Below are 14,284 nucleotides of genomic sequence, written 5' to 3' on the forward strand. Positions count from 1 at the left end.
AAATATTTCTATTCTGAAAACTGTAAGACACGGATGAAAGAAATCAAAGATGACACAAACAGATGGAAAGATATACCATGTTCTTGGATTGGAAGAATCCATATTGTCAAAATGACTGTACTACCCAAGGCAATCTATAATGTCAGTGCAATCCCTATCAAATTACCAATGGCATTTTTCACAGAACTAGAAAAAATTCTTAAAATTCTTATGGAGGCGCAAAAGACCTCAAACAGTCAAAGTAATCTTGAGAAAGAAACAGAGCTGGAGGAGTCAGGCTCTCTGACTTCAGACTTATTCCAAAGCTAGAGTCATCAAAAGAGTATTGTGCTGGCAGAAAAACAAAAATACAGCTCAGTGGATCAGGATAGAAAACTCAGAGGTAAACCCAGGCACCAGTGATCAATTAATCTATGATAAAGGAGGCAAGACTATGCAATGAAGAAAAGACTGTCCCTTCAATAAATGGTGCTAGGAAAACTGAACAGCTACATATAAAAAAATTAAATTAGAACATTATTTAACACCATACAAGAAAAGAAATTCAAAATGAACTAAAGACCTAAATGTAAGACTGGACATTATAAAACTCTTAAAGGAAAACATAGGAAGAACACACTTTAACATACATCAGAGCATCTTCTTCCATCTGTCTCCTAGAGTAATGGAAATAAAAATAAATGGGACCTAATTAAACTCAAAAACTTTTGCACAGCAAGGGAAACCATAAGCAAAACAAAAAGACAACCCATACAACAGAAGAAAATGTTTGCAAACAGTGTGACAGACAAGGAATTAATATGCAAAATCTACAAATAGTTCATGTGGCTCAAAATCAAAAAAATAAGATAAAAAATAAATGGACAGAAGACCTAAATAGACATTTCTCCAAAGAATACATACACATGGCCAAGAGGTACATGAAATGATGCTCAAAATCACTAATTATTAGGGAAATGAAAATTAAAACACCTCACACCAGTGAGAATGATCATCATCAAAAAGTCTACAAACAATAAATACTGAAGAGAGTGTGGAGAAAAGGGAACGCTCCTACACTGTTAGTGGGAATGTAAATTAGTACCATCTCTATGGAGAAAAGTGCAGAGATTCCTTTTAAAAACTAAAAACAGAACCACCATATGACCCCGCAATCCCACTCCTGGGCATATATCTGGAGAAAACCATGGTTCAAAAGGATATATGCCACCCTAGAGTTCACTGCAGTGCTGTTTACAATAGTCAAGACATGTAAGCAACCTAAATGTCCATTGACAGAGGAATGGATAAAGAAGAAATGGTACATATATATAATGGAATATTATTCAGTCATTTAAAAGAATGAAATAATGCCATTTGCTGCAACGTGGATGAGCCTAGAGATTATCATACTAATTGAAATGTCAGACAAAGACAAATATCAAATAATATTGCTTATATGTGGAATCTAACAAAATTATACAAGTGAACTTATTTACAAAGAAGTTCACAGACTTAGAAAACAAACTTATGGTCACCAAAGATGAAATGTAGGGGACAGATTTGGAGTCTGGAATTGATATATACACACCGCTATATTTAAAACAGACAAGCTACTGTACAGCACAGGAACTCTTGCTCAAGATTCTGTAATAACCTACACAGGGAAAGAATTTGAAAAAGAATAGATAACATGTATATGTAACTAGAAAAAGAACAAACTGAACCCAAAGCTACCAATAGGAAGAAACCATAAAGAGCAGATATAGAGAACAGGAAATATATATTATAGAAAACAAACTCACAGTTGGTTCTTCAAACAGATCAATACAACTGACAAACCCTGAGGTACACCAGCCAAGGAAAAAAGAGAGGGGATCCAAATGAATAAAATTATAATTGAAGAACAACATATACAAAGGATCATCGGAGGCTCCTCTGAACCAACAAACTGAATAGCCTAGAAGAAATGGAAAAAGTCTTAAAAACATAGAAGTTAGCAATACTGCATTAGGAAGAAACAGAAAATCTAAACAGACCAGTTATTAGTAAGAAGAAAATTGGTAATCAAAAATCACCAAATGAAGAAAAACTCAGGATCGGATGGTTTCACTGGTGAATTTACCTAAACATTTTAAGAATTAATACCAGTCCTTCTCAGACTCTTTCAAAAAATCAAAGAGGAGAGAACACTCCCCCAAGCTTATTTTCCAAGACCAGGGTTACCCTGATACCAAAACAGAAAAGGACACTCTCAGAAAACTACAGACCATGTCCCTGATGAATATAGATGTAAAAATCCCCAGTGAAATACTAGCAAATCAAATTCAGGAGCACATTAAAAGGATCATTCACCAGGGTCAACTGAGATTTGTTCCTGGGATACAACAATGACTCCAAAATTGCAAAATAATCAATGTGATAGATCACATTAATAGAATGGATGAAAAAATTAATGTGCTTATGTCAATATATGCAGAAAAAGCATCTGACAAAATTCAACACACTGTAAATAAAAACTCTTAACATATTAGGTATGGATAGAGCACACCTCAACATAATAAAGGCCATAGGTAACAAGTCCCCAGCTATATCACAATGGTAAAAGGTTGAGACCTTTTCCCCTAAGATCAGGATCAAAACAAGGGTGCCCACTTTCACCACTCCTATTCAATATAATTTGGGAAGGTCTAACCAGAGCAATTAGGCAAGAAAAAAATTTTTTTAAGTACCAGAGTTGAAAAAGGAAGAAGTAAAACTGTCTCTATTTGCAGATGACATGATGTTATACATAGAAAATCCTAAATACCAGGAAACTGCTAGCTCTAATCAACAAATGTGAGAAAAGTTTGGGATAAAAATTTAACGTAAAAAGATCAGTAGTGTTGCTATACACTCACAATGAATTATCTGAAAAAGAAATTAAGAAAATGATACTATTTGCAATAGCATCAAAAACAATAAAACACTTAGGAATAAATTTACTAAGAAGGTGAAATATTTCTGCTTTAAAAAATAAAAGACTGATCAAAGAAGATACAAATAAATGAAAGATATCTCATGTTCATGATTTGGAAGGATTAAGATCACTAAAATGTCAATACTAACAAAAGCCATCTACAGATTCAATGCAATTCCTATTAAAATTCCAATGGCATTTTTTACAGAAGTAGAAAAACACTCCTAAGATTTGAATGGAACCACAAAAGACCCTGATGACCAAAGAAATCCTAAGAAATAAGAACAAAGCAAAAAGTGTCACACTTACTGGTTTCAAGCCATACTGTTAAGCTATAGTCATCAAAATGTATGATACTGGCATAAAAATGGACAAACAGACCAATAAAATAGAATTGAGAGCCCAGAAATAAATTCAGGCTTACGTGGTCAACTGTATTTAACAAGGAGCCAAGAATACTTGATGGAGAAAAGAAAGTCTCTTCCATAAATTGTACTGTGAAAATTGGATATTCATGTGTAAAAGAATGAAACTAGGCCCCCTAGACCAGTCACAAATATTAACTTGAAGTGGATTAATAACTTAAATGTGACACTTGAAATTATAAAACTCCTAGAGGAAAAAAAATAGGGGAAAAAAATCCTTGACATGGGTCTTCATAATGAATTTTTGGTATGACAGCTAAAGCATAATCAACAAAATAAAAAATAAACATGTGAGAACATATCAACTGCAAAGCTCTGCACAGCAAAAAGAAAAAAACCAGCAAAGTGGAATAACTATAAAATGGGGAAAAAGTATTTGTAAACTATACATCTGATAGGGCTTCCCAGGTGGCGCAGTGGTAAAAAATTCACCTGTGACCAAAAAAAAAAAAAAAATTCACCTGGCAATGCAGGAGGCAAGAGACCCAGGTTTGATCCCTGGGTTGGAAAGATCCCCTAGAGTAGAAAATAGCAACCTATTTAGTTGCTAAATAGTTCCAATATTCTTGCCTGGAAAATGTCATGTATAAAGAAGCCTGGCAGACTGCAGTCCATGGGGTTTGCAAAGAGTTGAACATGCCTGAGCAACTGAGCACACACATACCTATATCTGATAAAGGATTAACATCTAAAATATGTAAAAAACTCATACAATTCAATGGCAAAGATCCAATTAAAAATGGGCAAAGGACCTGAATAAACATTTTTACAAAGAAAATATATAGATGGCCAACAGGTGTGCTCAACATCTCAACAATATGCTCAACATCACTGATCACTAGGGAAATGTAAATCACAAACACAATGAGATATCATCTTACTCTTATTGAAATGGCCATCCTCAAAAGAGAAGCGATAATAAAAGTAGCAAAGATGTAGAAAAAAGGGGAATCTTACACTACCGGGATTGCAAATTGGCACAGACACTGTGGAAAACAGTATGGCGTTCCTCAAAAAGGCAAAAATAGAACTACTATACGATCCAGCAATTATACTTTTAGGAGTATGTCTGAAGGAAAAAGCCACTATGTCAAAGAGCTGTCTGTATTCCCATGTTCACAAACAGCATTATCTATAATAGCCAAGATATGGAAATATCCTAAGTGTCCACTGAAAGTAAACATATAAAGAAGCTGTACATAGGTAGGTAGATGGAGATAGACAACAGAATATTATTCAGTCATAAAAATGAAGAAATCCTGCCAATAGCAACAACATGGATGAACCTTGTGGGCATTGTGCTAAGTGAAATAAGTCAGACAGAGAAAGATAAATACTACATGATTTCACTTAGAGTTAAAATATATAAAACAAACAAAAAAACCCAAACTCATTGTAAAAAACAAATCAGATTTTTGGTTACCAAAGGCAGAGATGAGGGAAGTAGAATTGGAGGAAAGTGGTTAAAATGTACAAGCTTCCAGTTTCAAGACAAATAAGTGCTATGAGTAATGACAATTATGACCATAGTTTAACACTGTTGTATGATATGGGAAAGTTGTTAAAGAAAGGCATTACATAATGACAAGAAGGTATATTCAGCAAGAGGATATAGTGTTTACAAATATTTGCATATCCACTACAGGAGCACTTAAGTATATAAAGCAAATATTAACAGATCTAAAGGGAGAAATATAGTAATAGTAGGAGACAGTATCCCACTTACATCAATGGGTAAATTGTTCAGACAGAAAATCAGTAAGGAAACAGTGGCCTTAAGCAATAAATTTGGCCAGATAAACTTAACAGATACACATAGAACATTCCATCCAAAAGCAATATAATACACATTGTTCTCAAGTGCACATGGAACCTTCCCCAGGACAGATCATATGTTAGGCCACAAAATAAGTCTTAACAAATGTATAATACTGAAGCCATATCAAGCATCCTTTCTGATCACAGTGGTATGAAACTGGAAGTCAATTACAAAAGAAAACTAGAATATTCACAAATACGTGGAGATTAAAAACATGTTGTAGATCAATCAGTTACACCAAAGAAGTCCTCATACTGTTGTGAAAATTCTAGGCCCCACAACAGACTTCCCAACCTAGGGATCCGACAAAGGGACTGAGAAACTCCAGGGAATCTGACTTAGAAGGTCAGTGGGATTTGATTACAGACCTTCCAGGGGACTGGGGAAACAGAATCTCTTGGAGGGCACAAACAAAACCTTGTGCACACCAGGATCCAGGAGAAAGGAACAGTGACCTCACCAGAGACTGAGCCAGACGCACCAGTGAGTCTCCAGCAGATGTGTGGGTCGACAGTGGCCTGCCGTGGGGTCAGGGGCACTGACAGCAACAGTTCTGGGAGGCACAGACTGCTGGCATAAGTCCTCTTAGAGGAGATGACCATTAACCTCTACCATAGTTTGGCCTTAGGACAGACCACATTACCTGCCACCTGAGAAACATGCATGCAAGTCAAGAAGCAAATGTTAGAACTGGACATGGAACAGCAAACTGGTTCCAAATTGGGAAAGGCAAACATCAAGGCTATATATTGTCACCCTCCTTATTTAACTTCTATGCAGAGTACATCATGTGAAATACCGGGCTTGATGAAGCTTAAGCTGGAATCAAGATTGCCAGGAGAAATATCAATAACCTCAGATATGCAGATGACACCACTCCAATGACAGAAAGTGAAGAGGAACTAAAAAGCCCCTTGATGAAAGTGAAAGAGGAGAGCAAAAAAGTTGACTTAAAACTCAACATTCAAAATATAAGATGATGGCATCAGGCCCATCACTTCATGGCAAATAGATGGGGAAGAAATGGAAACAGTAGCAGACTTTATTTTCTCAGGCTCCAAAATCACTATGGATGGTGATGGCAGCCATGAAATTAAAAGATGCTTGCTCCTTGGAAGAAAAGCTATGACAAACCTTGACAGTGCACTAAAAAGCAGAGACACCACTTTGCCAGAAAAGGTCTGTCTAGTCAAAGCTATGGTTTTTCCATTTGTCAGGTACAGATGTGAGAGTTGGACCATAAAGAAGGCTGAGTACTGAAGAATTGATGCTTTTGAATTGTGGTGCTGGAGAAGACTCTTGAGAGTTCCTTGGACAGCAAGGAGATCAAGTCAGTCAGTCCTAAAGGACATCAACCCTGAATATTCATTGGAAGATTGATGCTGAAGCTGAAACTCCAGTACTTTGGTCACCAGATGTGAGAAGCCAACGGACTGGAAAAGACCCTGATGCTGGGAAAGACTGAGGACAAGGGGGCAACAGAGGATGAGATGGTTGGCTGGTATCATTGACTCAATGGACATGAATGAGCCTGAGCAAACTCCAAGAGATAGTGAAGGACAAGGAATCTTTGCCATGTCGCAGTCCACAGGGTTGCAAAAAGTCAAACATGACTAAGCGACTGAACAACAATAGATCAATGTGTCAAAGAAATCAAAAGAAAAAGAAAAAAATACCTTGAGACAAATGAAAATAGAAATACAACATACCAAAACTTAAGGAATGCAGAAAAAGCAATTCTAAAAGGGAAGTTCATAGCAATAAATGTCTACCTGAAGAAACAAGAAATATCATAAGTAGATAACCTAATGTTACACCTCAAGAAACTAGAAGAACAACAAATGAAATCCAAAATTAGTAGAAGAAATAACAAAGATCAAAGAGAAAGTAAATTAAATAGAGACTGAACAGACAACATCAAAAATTCAATGAATCCAAGAACTAATTCTTTGAAAAGGTAAACCAAATTTACATTTAGCTAGACTTAGCAAGAAAAGAGAGGACTCAAAATCTGAAATGAAAGAGAAGAAATTATAACCAATACTACAAAAATGAAAAGATAATAGAGATTATGAAAATTACATACCAATAAATGGACAATATGGAAGAAGTGGATCCATTTGTACAAACACAGAGCTTATAGACTGAATGATAGATAAAACATCTGAACAGATAAATTACTACTAAGAAGACTGAATCAGTATCAAAAATGTCCCACCAAACAGAAATCCAGGATCACATGGCTTCACTTGTGAATTCTACTTAACATTCAAAGAATTTATACCAATCTTTCTCAAATTCTTACCAAAAGAAATTAAAATGAAGAGATGTTTCCAAACTCATTTAACAAGGCCAGCTTTACCCTAATACAAAAATCAGACAAGGACATTGCCAGAAATAAAATTATAGGTCAATATCCCTGATGGACACAGCTGCAAATATCCTCAAAAAAATATTAGCAAATTGAATTCAACAATACATGAAAAAGATCATACACAGGATCAAGTGAAATTTATTCCAAGGATCAAGTGAAACTTATTCCAAGAATGCAAGGATGGTTCCACATCCATAACACAATGTGATACACCACACTAACAAAGGATAAAAATCATCTCAATAGATGCAGAAAGCTTTTGACAAATTCAACATCCATTTACAATTAAAAGAACTTCTCAATGGAGTACAAAGGGAATGCATCTCAATATGATAAAGGCCATGTGTGATAAGCCCATTTCTAACATCATACTCCATGTTATGACCAACCTAGACAGCATATTAAAAAGGAGAGACTTCACTTTGCTGATAAAGGTCCATATTGTCAGAGCCATGGTTTTTCCAGTAGTCATGTATGGATGTGAGAGCTGGACCATAAAGAAAGTTGAGTGCCGAATAATTGATGCTTTTGAACCTGTGGTGTTAGTGAAGACTCTTGAGAGTCCCTTAGACTGCAAGGAGATCAAACCAGTCAATCATAGAGGAAATCAGTCCTGAATATTCATTGGAAGAACTGATGTTGAAGCTGAAGCTCCAATACTTTGGCCACCTGATGTGAAGAACTGAACCACTGCAAAAGACCCTGGTGCTGGGAAAGATTGAGGGCAGAAGGTGAAGCAGACAATAGAGCATGAGATAGTTGGATGGCATTACTGACTCAATGGACATGAGTATGAGCAAAGGCTGAAAGTTAGTGACGGACAGGGAAGCCTGTGTGCTGCAGTCCATGGTATCACAAGGAGTCAGACAGGACTGAGCAACTGAACTGAACTGAATATCATACTCAATGGTAAAAGGCTGAAAACTCTTCCTCTAAGATCAAGAACAAGTATGCCCATTCTTATCACTTTTATTCACATAGCATTGAAAATCCTAGACACAGAAATTAAGCAAGAAAAAATAAAAGGTGTCCAATGGGAAGAAGAAGTAAAACTGTCACTCTTTGCCAAAACCATGAACATACACACATAGAACACCCTAAAGACTTTACCAAAAAATACTGTAGAATAAACAAATTCAGTAAAGTTGCACGATACAAAATCAGTATACAGAAATCTGTTACATTTCTATATACTAGTAACAAACTATCAGAAATAGGAATTAAGAGATCAATCACATTTACAGTTGCATCAAAATGAACAAAATACTTAGGAATAAATTTAGCCAAGGAGGTGAAATAACTGTACGCTAAAAACCGTAAGACAGTGAAAGAAATTGAAAAGGGGATTTTCTGTGCTCATGGATTAGGAGAAAAATGCCCTTAATATCAAAAGCAACTTACAGATTTAATACAATCCCTAACCAAAGCCCAATGGCATTTTTCACAGAAATAGAACAGAAATTTCTAAAATTGATATGGAACCACAGATACCCAAATAGCCAAAGCAGTCTTAAGTTGGCAGAAAAGAGCTGGAGACATCACAATCCTTGATTTGAAACTCTATTGCAGGATGGGGAACACATGTAAATCCATAGCTGATTCATGTCAATGTATGGCAAAAACCACTACAATAAAAAAAAAAAAAAAATGAAACTCTATCGCAAAGCTATAGTCATCAAAACAATATTGCAATAAACACAGACACATAGACCAATGGAACAGAATTGAGAGACCAAAAGTAAACTGCACATATATGATCAATTAATTGACTACAGAGAAGGGACACTCTCTTTAACAAATGGTGTTGGGGAAACTTAACAGTCACATACAAAAGAACAGAACTGGAGCACTGTTTGTACCACTCACAGGAATTAACTCAAGTAGATTAAAAACTTGAACATAAGACCTAAAGCTGTAAAATTGAGGAAAAAACATAGGCAGTAAGCTTTTTGACATTCATCTTAAGGACGATTTTTTGGATTTGCCACCTAAGCAAAAGCAATAAAAGCAAAAATCAACAAGTGGGACTACATCAAACTAAAAAGCTTACACACAGCAAAGGACACCATCCACAAAGTGAAAAGACAACCTTTTTATTATAACATTTTTTAAACATTTACAAATGATGTATCTATTAATGGCTTAATATCCAAAATACAAAAAGAATTCACACAACTCAATAGCAAAAAAACAAAAAGATAAAGAACATTACAGTATACTAACACATATATACGGAATTTAGATAGATGGTGGCGATAACCCTATATGCAAAACAGAAAAAGAGACACAGAAGTACAGAACAGACTTTTGAACTCTGGGGGAGAACGTGAGGGTGGGATGTTTTGAAAGAACAGCATGTATACTATCTATGGTGAAACGGACCACCAGCCCAGGTGGGATGCATGAGTCAGGTGCTCTTGCCTGGTGCACTGGGAGGACCCTGAGGAGTCGGGTGGGGAGGGAGGTGGGAGGGGGGATCGGGATGGGGAATACATGTAACTATATGGCTGATTCATGTCAATGTATGACAAAACCCACTGAAATGTTGTAAAGTGATTGGCCTCCAACTAATAAAATAATATTTAAAAAAAAAAAAAAAAAACACTTCTACTGAAAAATAGGATTTATATAGACATTTTTCCATAGAAGACATATAGATGGCCAGTAGGCACTTGGAAAGGTGCTCAACATCATTGATAATTAGGGATGTTCAAATCAAAACCATAATGAGATATTATTACCTCACACCTATTAGAATGGCTGTTATCAAAAAGACAACAAATGTTGGTGAGTTTGTAGAGAAAAGGGAAACTGTATGCACTGTTGGTAGGAGTGTCAATTGATGCAGTCACTGTGGAAATAATATCGAGCTTCCTCAAAAATAGTTAAAAATAGAACTACCATATTATCCAACAATTCCACTACTGGATATATATAGGAATAAATGAAAACACAATGCCAACAAAATAGGCACCCCAGCATTCACTGCAGCATATTAACAACAAACCAAGACATCGATAGAGAAGATGTGAAATACAGACAGACACACACACACACAATGGAAAATTATTCTGACCGTGCCAAAAAAAAAAAAGGAATGAAATATTGCCATTTGTGATATGGATGAACCTTGAAGGCATTTTGTGAAGTGAAATAAGGCAGACAGAAAAAGACAAATACCGTATGATCTCACTTATATATGGGATCTCAAAAAAAAAAATTATAGTTACTGAGAACAGATTGGTGGTTGACAGTGGTAAGGGGTTGGGGTGCTCAAAAAGAGGAAAGGGAGTCAAAAGATTCAAACTTCCACTTAAATAAGTAATGGAGTTGTAATGTACAGCATGGTGTTTATGGTTAACACTGTATTGCATATTTGAAAGTTGCTAAATCTTAGAAGTCCTCATCACAAGAAGTATTTCACGACTGTGTACAGTGACCAATGTTAACTAGACTTATTGAGCTGATTGTTTTACCGTACATACAATATTGAATCATTCTGTTGTATACCTGAAACTAATAGAATTCTGTATGTCAATTTGATCTTAACTTTAAAAATAAACATAAAAATCATTGATTTTCAAGAAAGGTGTAAAGAGAGTAAATCCTAAGACTCTTCCCTTTTTTTTGTATCTATGTGAGATGATGGATCTAACCTAATTTATTGTGGTAATCATTTCATAATATATGTAAGTTAAATCACTGTGCTGTACACTTTAAACTTACACAATGAGGTACATCAGTTATCTCAATGAAGTGAAGTGAGGACAGTCAGTTATGTCTGACTCTTTGTGACTCCATGGACTACAACCTACCAGGCTTCTCTGTCCATGGGATTTTCCAGGCAAGAATACTCGAGTGGGTTGCCATTTCCTTCTCCAGGGGATCTTCCCGACCCAGAGATCAAACCTGGGTCTCCTGCATTGCAGACAGATGCTTTACTGTCTGAGCCTCCAGGGAAGCCCAATTATCTCAATAAACAGGGGGAAATCTCAAATTAGCTCTATAACAAAATCCCATTCCCAGAACATAATGAATTTGGGAATAAAACCCCACCCTGAATCATCAATGGCTAATGGGGTCGCAAAGAGTCAGACACAACTGAGCGACTGAACTAAACTGATCTGAATGATTAGCACCTATTACTTTTTTGTGGTTGGTGTACCTGGGCCTCCTCAGCTTTTCAGTAACAGCAGCAAATCCAAATGGTAGCAGTCAGAGGTTTGGGAACCCTCTTCTGTGCTTGCCCACTATTCTGTTTTTTCTGCTTTCTCAACACCTTCATATACTAATATAGTTGTTACTATGATAGTCATGCTTGTACATATGATTTACATGTTCATATCCCCCATGAATGCATGTTATAGCACTATACTTCCATGCATACACACACGATTATATCATGGACATATGATTTGCCTGTTGGTCTCCCCCAGGTAACTGAAGATAGAGCCTTACAGCACATTAAGTATTTTAGCCAGTAATACTCATCAGAATCGCCCAGCTTCGATTCCCTGGGAGGCTGGTTCAGCAGTAGTGGAGTCAGTGCAGCAGCCGTGCTTTGAGAGAGCATCCCCGATGGTTTAGAATCGCACGTCTGATGGGGAGCCACCCGTGGGGTGGGGGTGCGGCGGGCGGCGGTACAGCCTGGGGTGGAGGTGGTGAGCTCAGCATTGGGACCCTGGCCCCAACACTTGCTGTGTAAGCGTGACCACAGCACTTGAACCATCCGTGCCTTGCATGTAATACGGGGATAACAGTGGCTGCCTGTGAGTGTTGTGAGGATTACACAAGAAAAACATGGGCAGTGCTGAGACCACACTAAGCCCAGCGCCAAGTTCTCAGGATGTGTTGCTTTGTTGGTGGTGGTCCTCCTTCCATTCCAGAGCAGGCACCATGCTTGACATCGGCAGAGATGTGATGTTTAATCAATATAAATGCCCTGGGGGCTGTGTGATATTAGTGAAGAGAAACAAAGGGGGAAAGAGTAAGGGAAGGAATGGAAGGATGACAGAGGAAGTGGGAAATACATAGGTACAGGTAGCTCAGGAAATCCTGAAAATCCCTCACCGTTGCCACGTGTTTCATTCTGCCAAATAAAATGTCGACGAGGTCTTGAACTAGAATTCTTAGACAATAGGCTTAAGCATATTGGTGGCCTTCTGCTGCTCTTGTCCCAAATGAAGTGACCCAGTGTGGCCAAATTTCTGTTCCCAGAGGAAGTGATCTTTCCAACCCAAGCCTGTGGTTTGTTCTGGTTGTGAAAACTAATACCATATCTTCAGCATCTTCAGTGATTCTTACAGCACTAACTTTTGGACATGTTAGAAATATCCTGCCATACTCACTCCTTTTTTGGATTCTTCCAGTTACTGCAGGTTTGATGATATGAATCTTCCACTTAAAGTTGGATTTCCTTAAAATCCCAAGAACTCACACCTTTATTCTCTTTCTATGCTTTAGATAAATGTTCTATCTCACATGTTCTGTCCCCTTTTCTCTGGGATGATTTCATGAAAACAGCAATGGTTTGGTGAATCAGGTAGTCCTGGGCTCAGATCCTGGCACTTCTCTAGTTATGTGACCCCCTCGAGCTTGGATGCCCATATATAAAATAATTTTTACCTATGTGTGAGAATAAAATGCAATCAAGTATGTAAAGTACTTAACACAGTGTCTGTCAAAGCATCAGGGACTTTTATCAGTTTAGATTAGCTTCAACTGCTGGTAACAGATTAGAAATAACAGGAGATTATACAAGATATAGACGTTATTTTTATGATCTAAAAGGAGTCTGAAAAGTGAAAGTGTGAGTAACTCAGTCATGTCTGACTCTTTATGACTCCATGGACTGTAGTCTGCCAGGCTCCTCTGTCCATGGAATTCTCCAGGCAAGAATACTTGGAGTGGGTAGCCATTCCCTTCTCCTAGGGGTGAGCAATTCATGGCTGGTACAGATGACCTAGGTCATCTTGAAGACACCTAGGTTGACAGAGATCTAGACTCTCTGGATGAGCCATTATCCTTGAGGCTTAACATCCTCAAAGTCACCCCATATTCACAAAGTGAATACTGGAGCGCCAGTGATCACATCCACATTCCACTTAAGGAAAGGAGGGAGGAAAAACTAAAGGGGTGCTTGCTTCCTGGCTACATCTGCTTTCATTCAAGGTTCCCAGAAGACCCAGCCAATGACTACTACTTAAATCACTTTACCCCTACCCAAGTCTCAAGAAAGCTGTGAAGTGTAGTTCTTTACCTGGGTAAAGTCCTGCTACCCAGTATAACAGGTGTCTGTCATATTAGAATTATTTCTAGTGCCCCCACCAAAGCTGCAATGTGGAACCCTTCAAGGGCTGTGGCAATGCTTTACAGTCATTTAACACATCTCAGGACACTCAATGCATATCCAATATAAACAGTGTGGGAAATAGTAGAGCTGGTTGGTTAACTGGTCAAAGTCTAAAGACCTAAGTCCCAGACTAACCTACCACTTCATTGCTGCATGACCTTGGGCAAGCGTATAACCTCTGTTCGAGGCTTAGTTTCCTCATTTGTGAGCATCAGCTCCGATAGTAGATGTAAATTGCCCAAGATAATGCCTATATAGACTGGCTCTGAACATGTGTCAAAGTTAGTATTACTATCATTATTATAATTAAGTGCTATTGAATTATTAGTATAAGGTGGGGAGGTACCAGACATCTTTCACATCCTTTCCTTCTGCA

General features: G+C 37.4%; 1 protein-coding gene and 1 long non-coding RNA gene across 3 annotated transcripts in view; one reads left to right on the forward strand and one right to left on the reverse strand.

Annotated features, from left to right (window-relative positions):
• Positions 1 to 14,284, forward strand: part of TENM2 (teneurin transmembrane protein 2) — a 1,359,342-nt gene that overhangs the window by 1,323,985 nt on the left and 21,073 nt on the right. The gene's annotated exons all lie outside the window — the stretch shown is intronic.
• LOC136156355 (uncharacterized) overlaps positions 1 to 14,284 on the reverse strand; it is a 63,390-nt gene that overhangs the window by 13,263 nt on the left and 35,843 nt on the right. The window lies entirely within an intron of this gene.

The sequence above is a fragment of the Muntiacus reevesi genome, chromosome 1 (genome assembly GCF_963930625.1).
Source record: "Muntiacus reevesi chromosome 1, mMunRee1.1, whole genome shotgun sequence".
Classification (NCBI taxonomy): domain Eukaryota; kingdom Metazoa; phylum Chordata; class Mammalia; order Artiodactyla; family Cervidae; genus Muntiacus; species Muntiacus reevesi.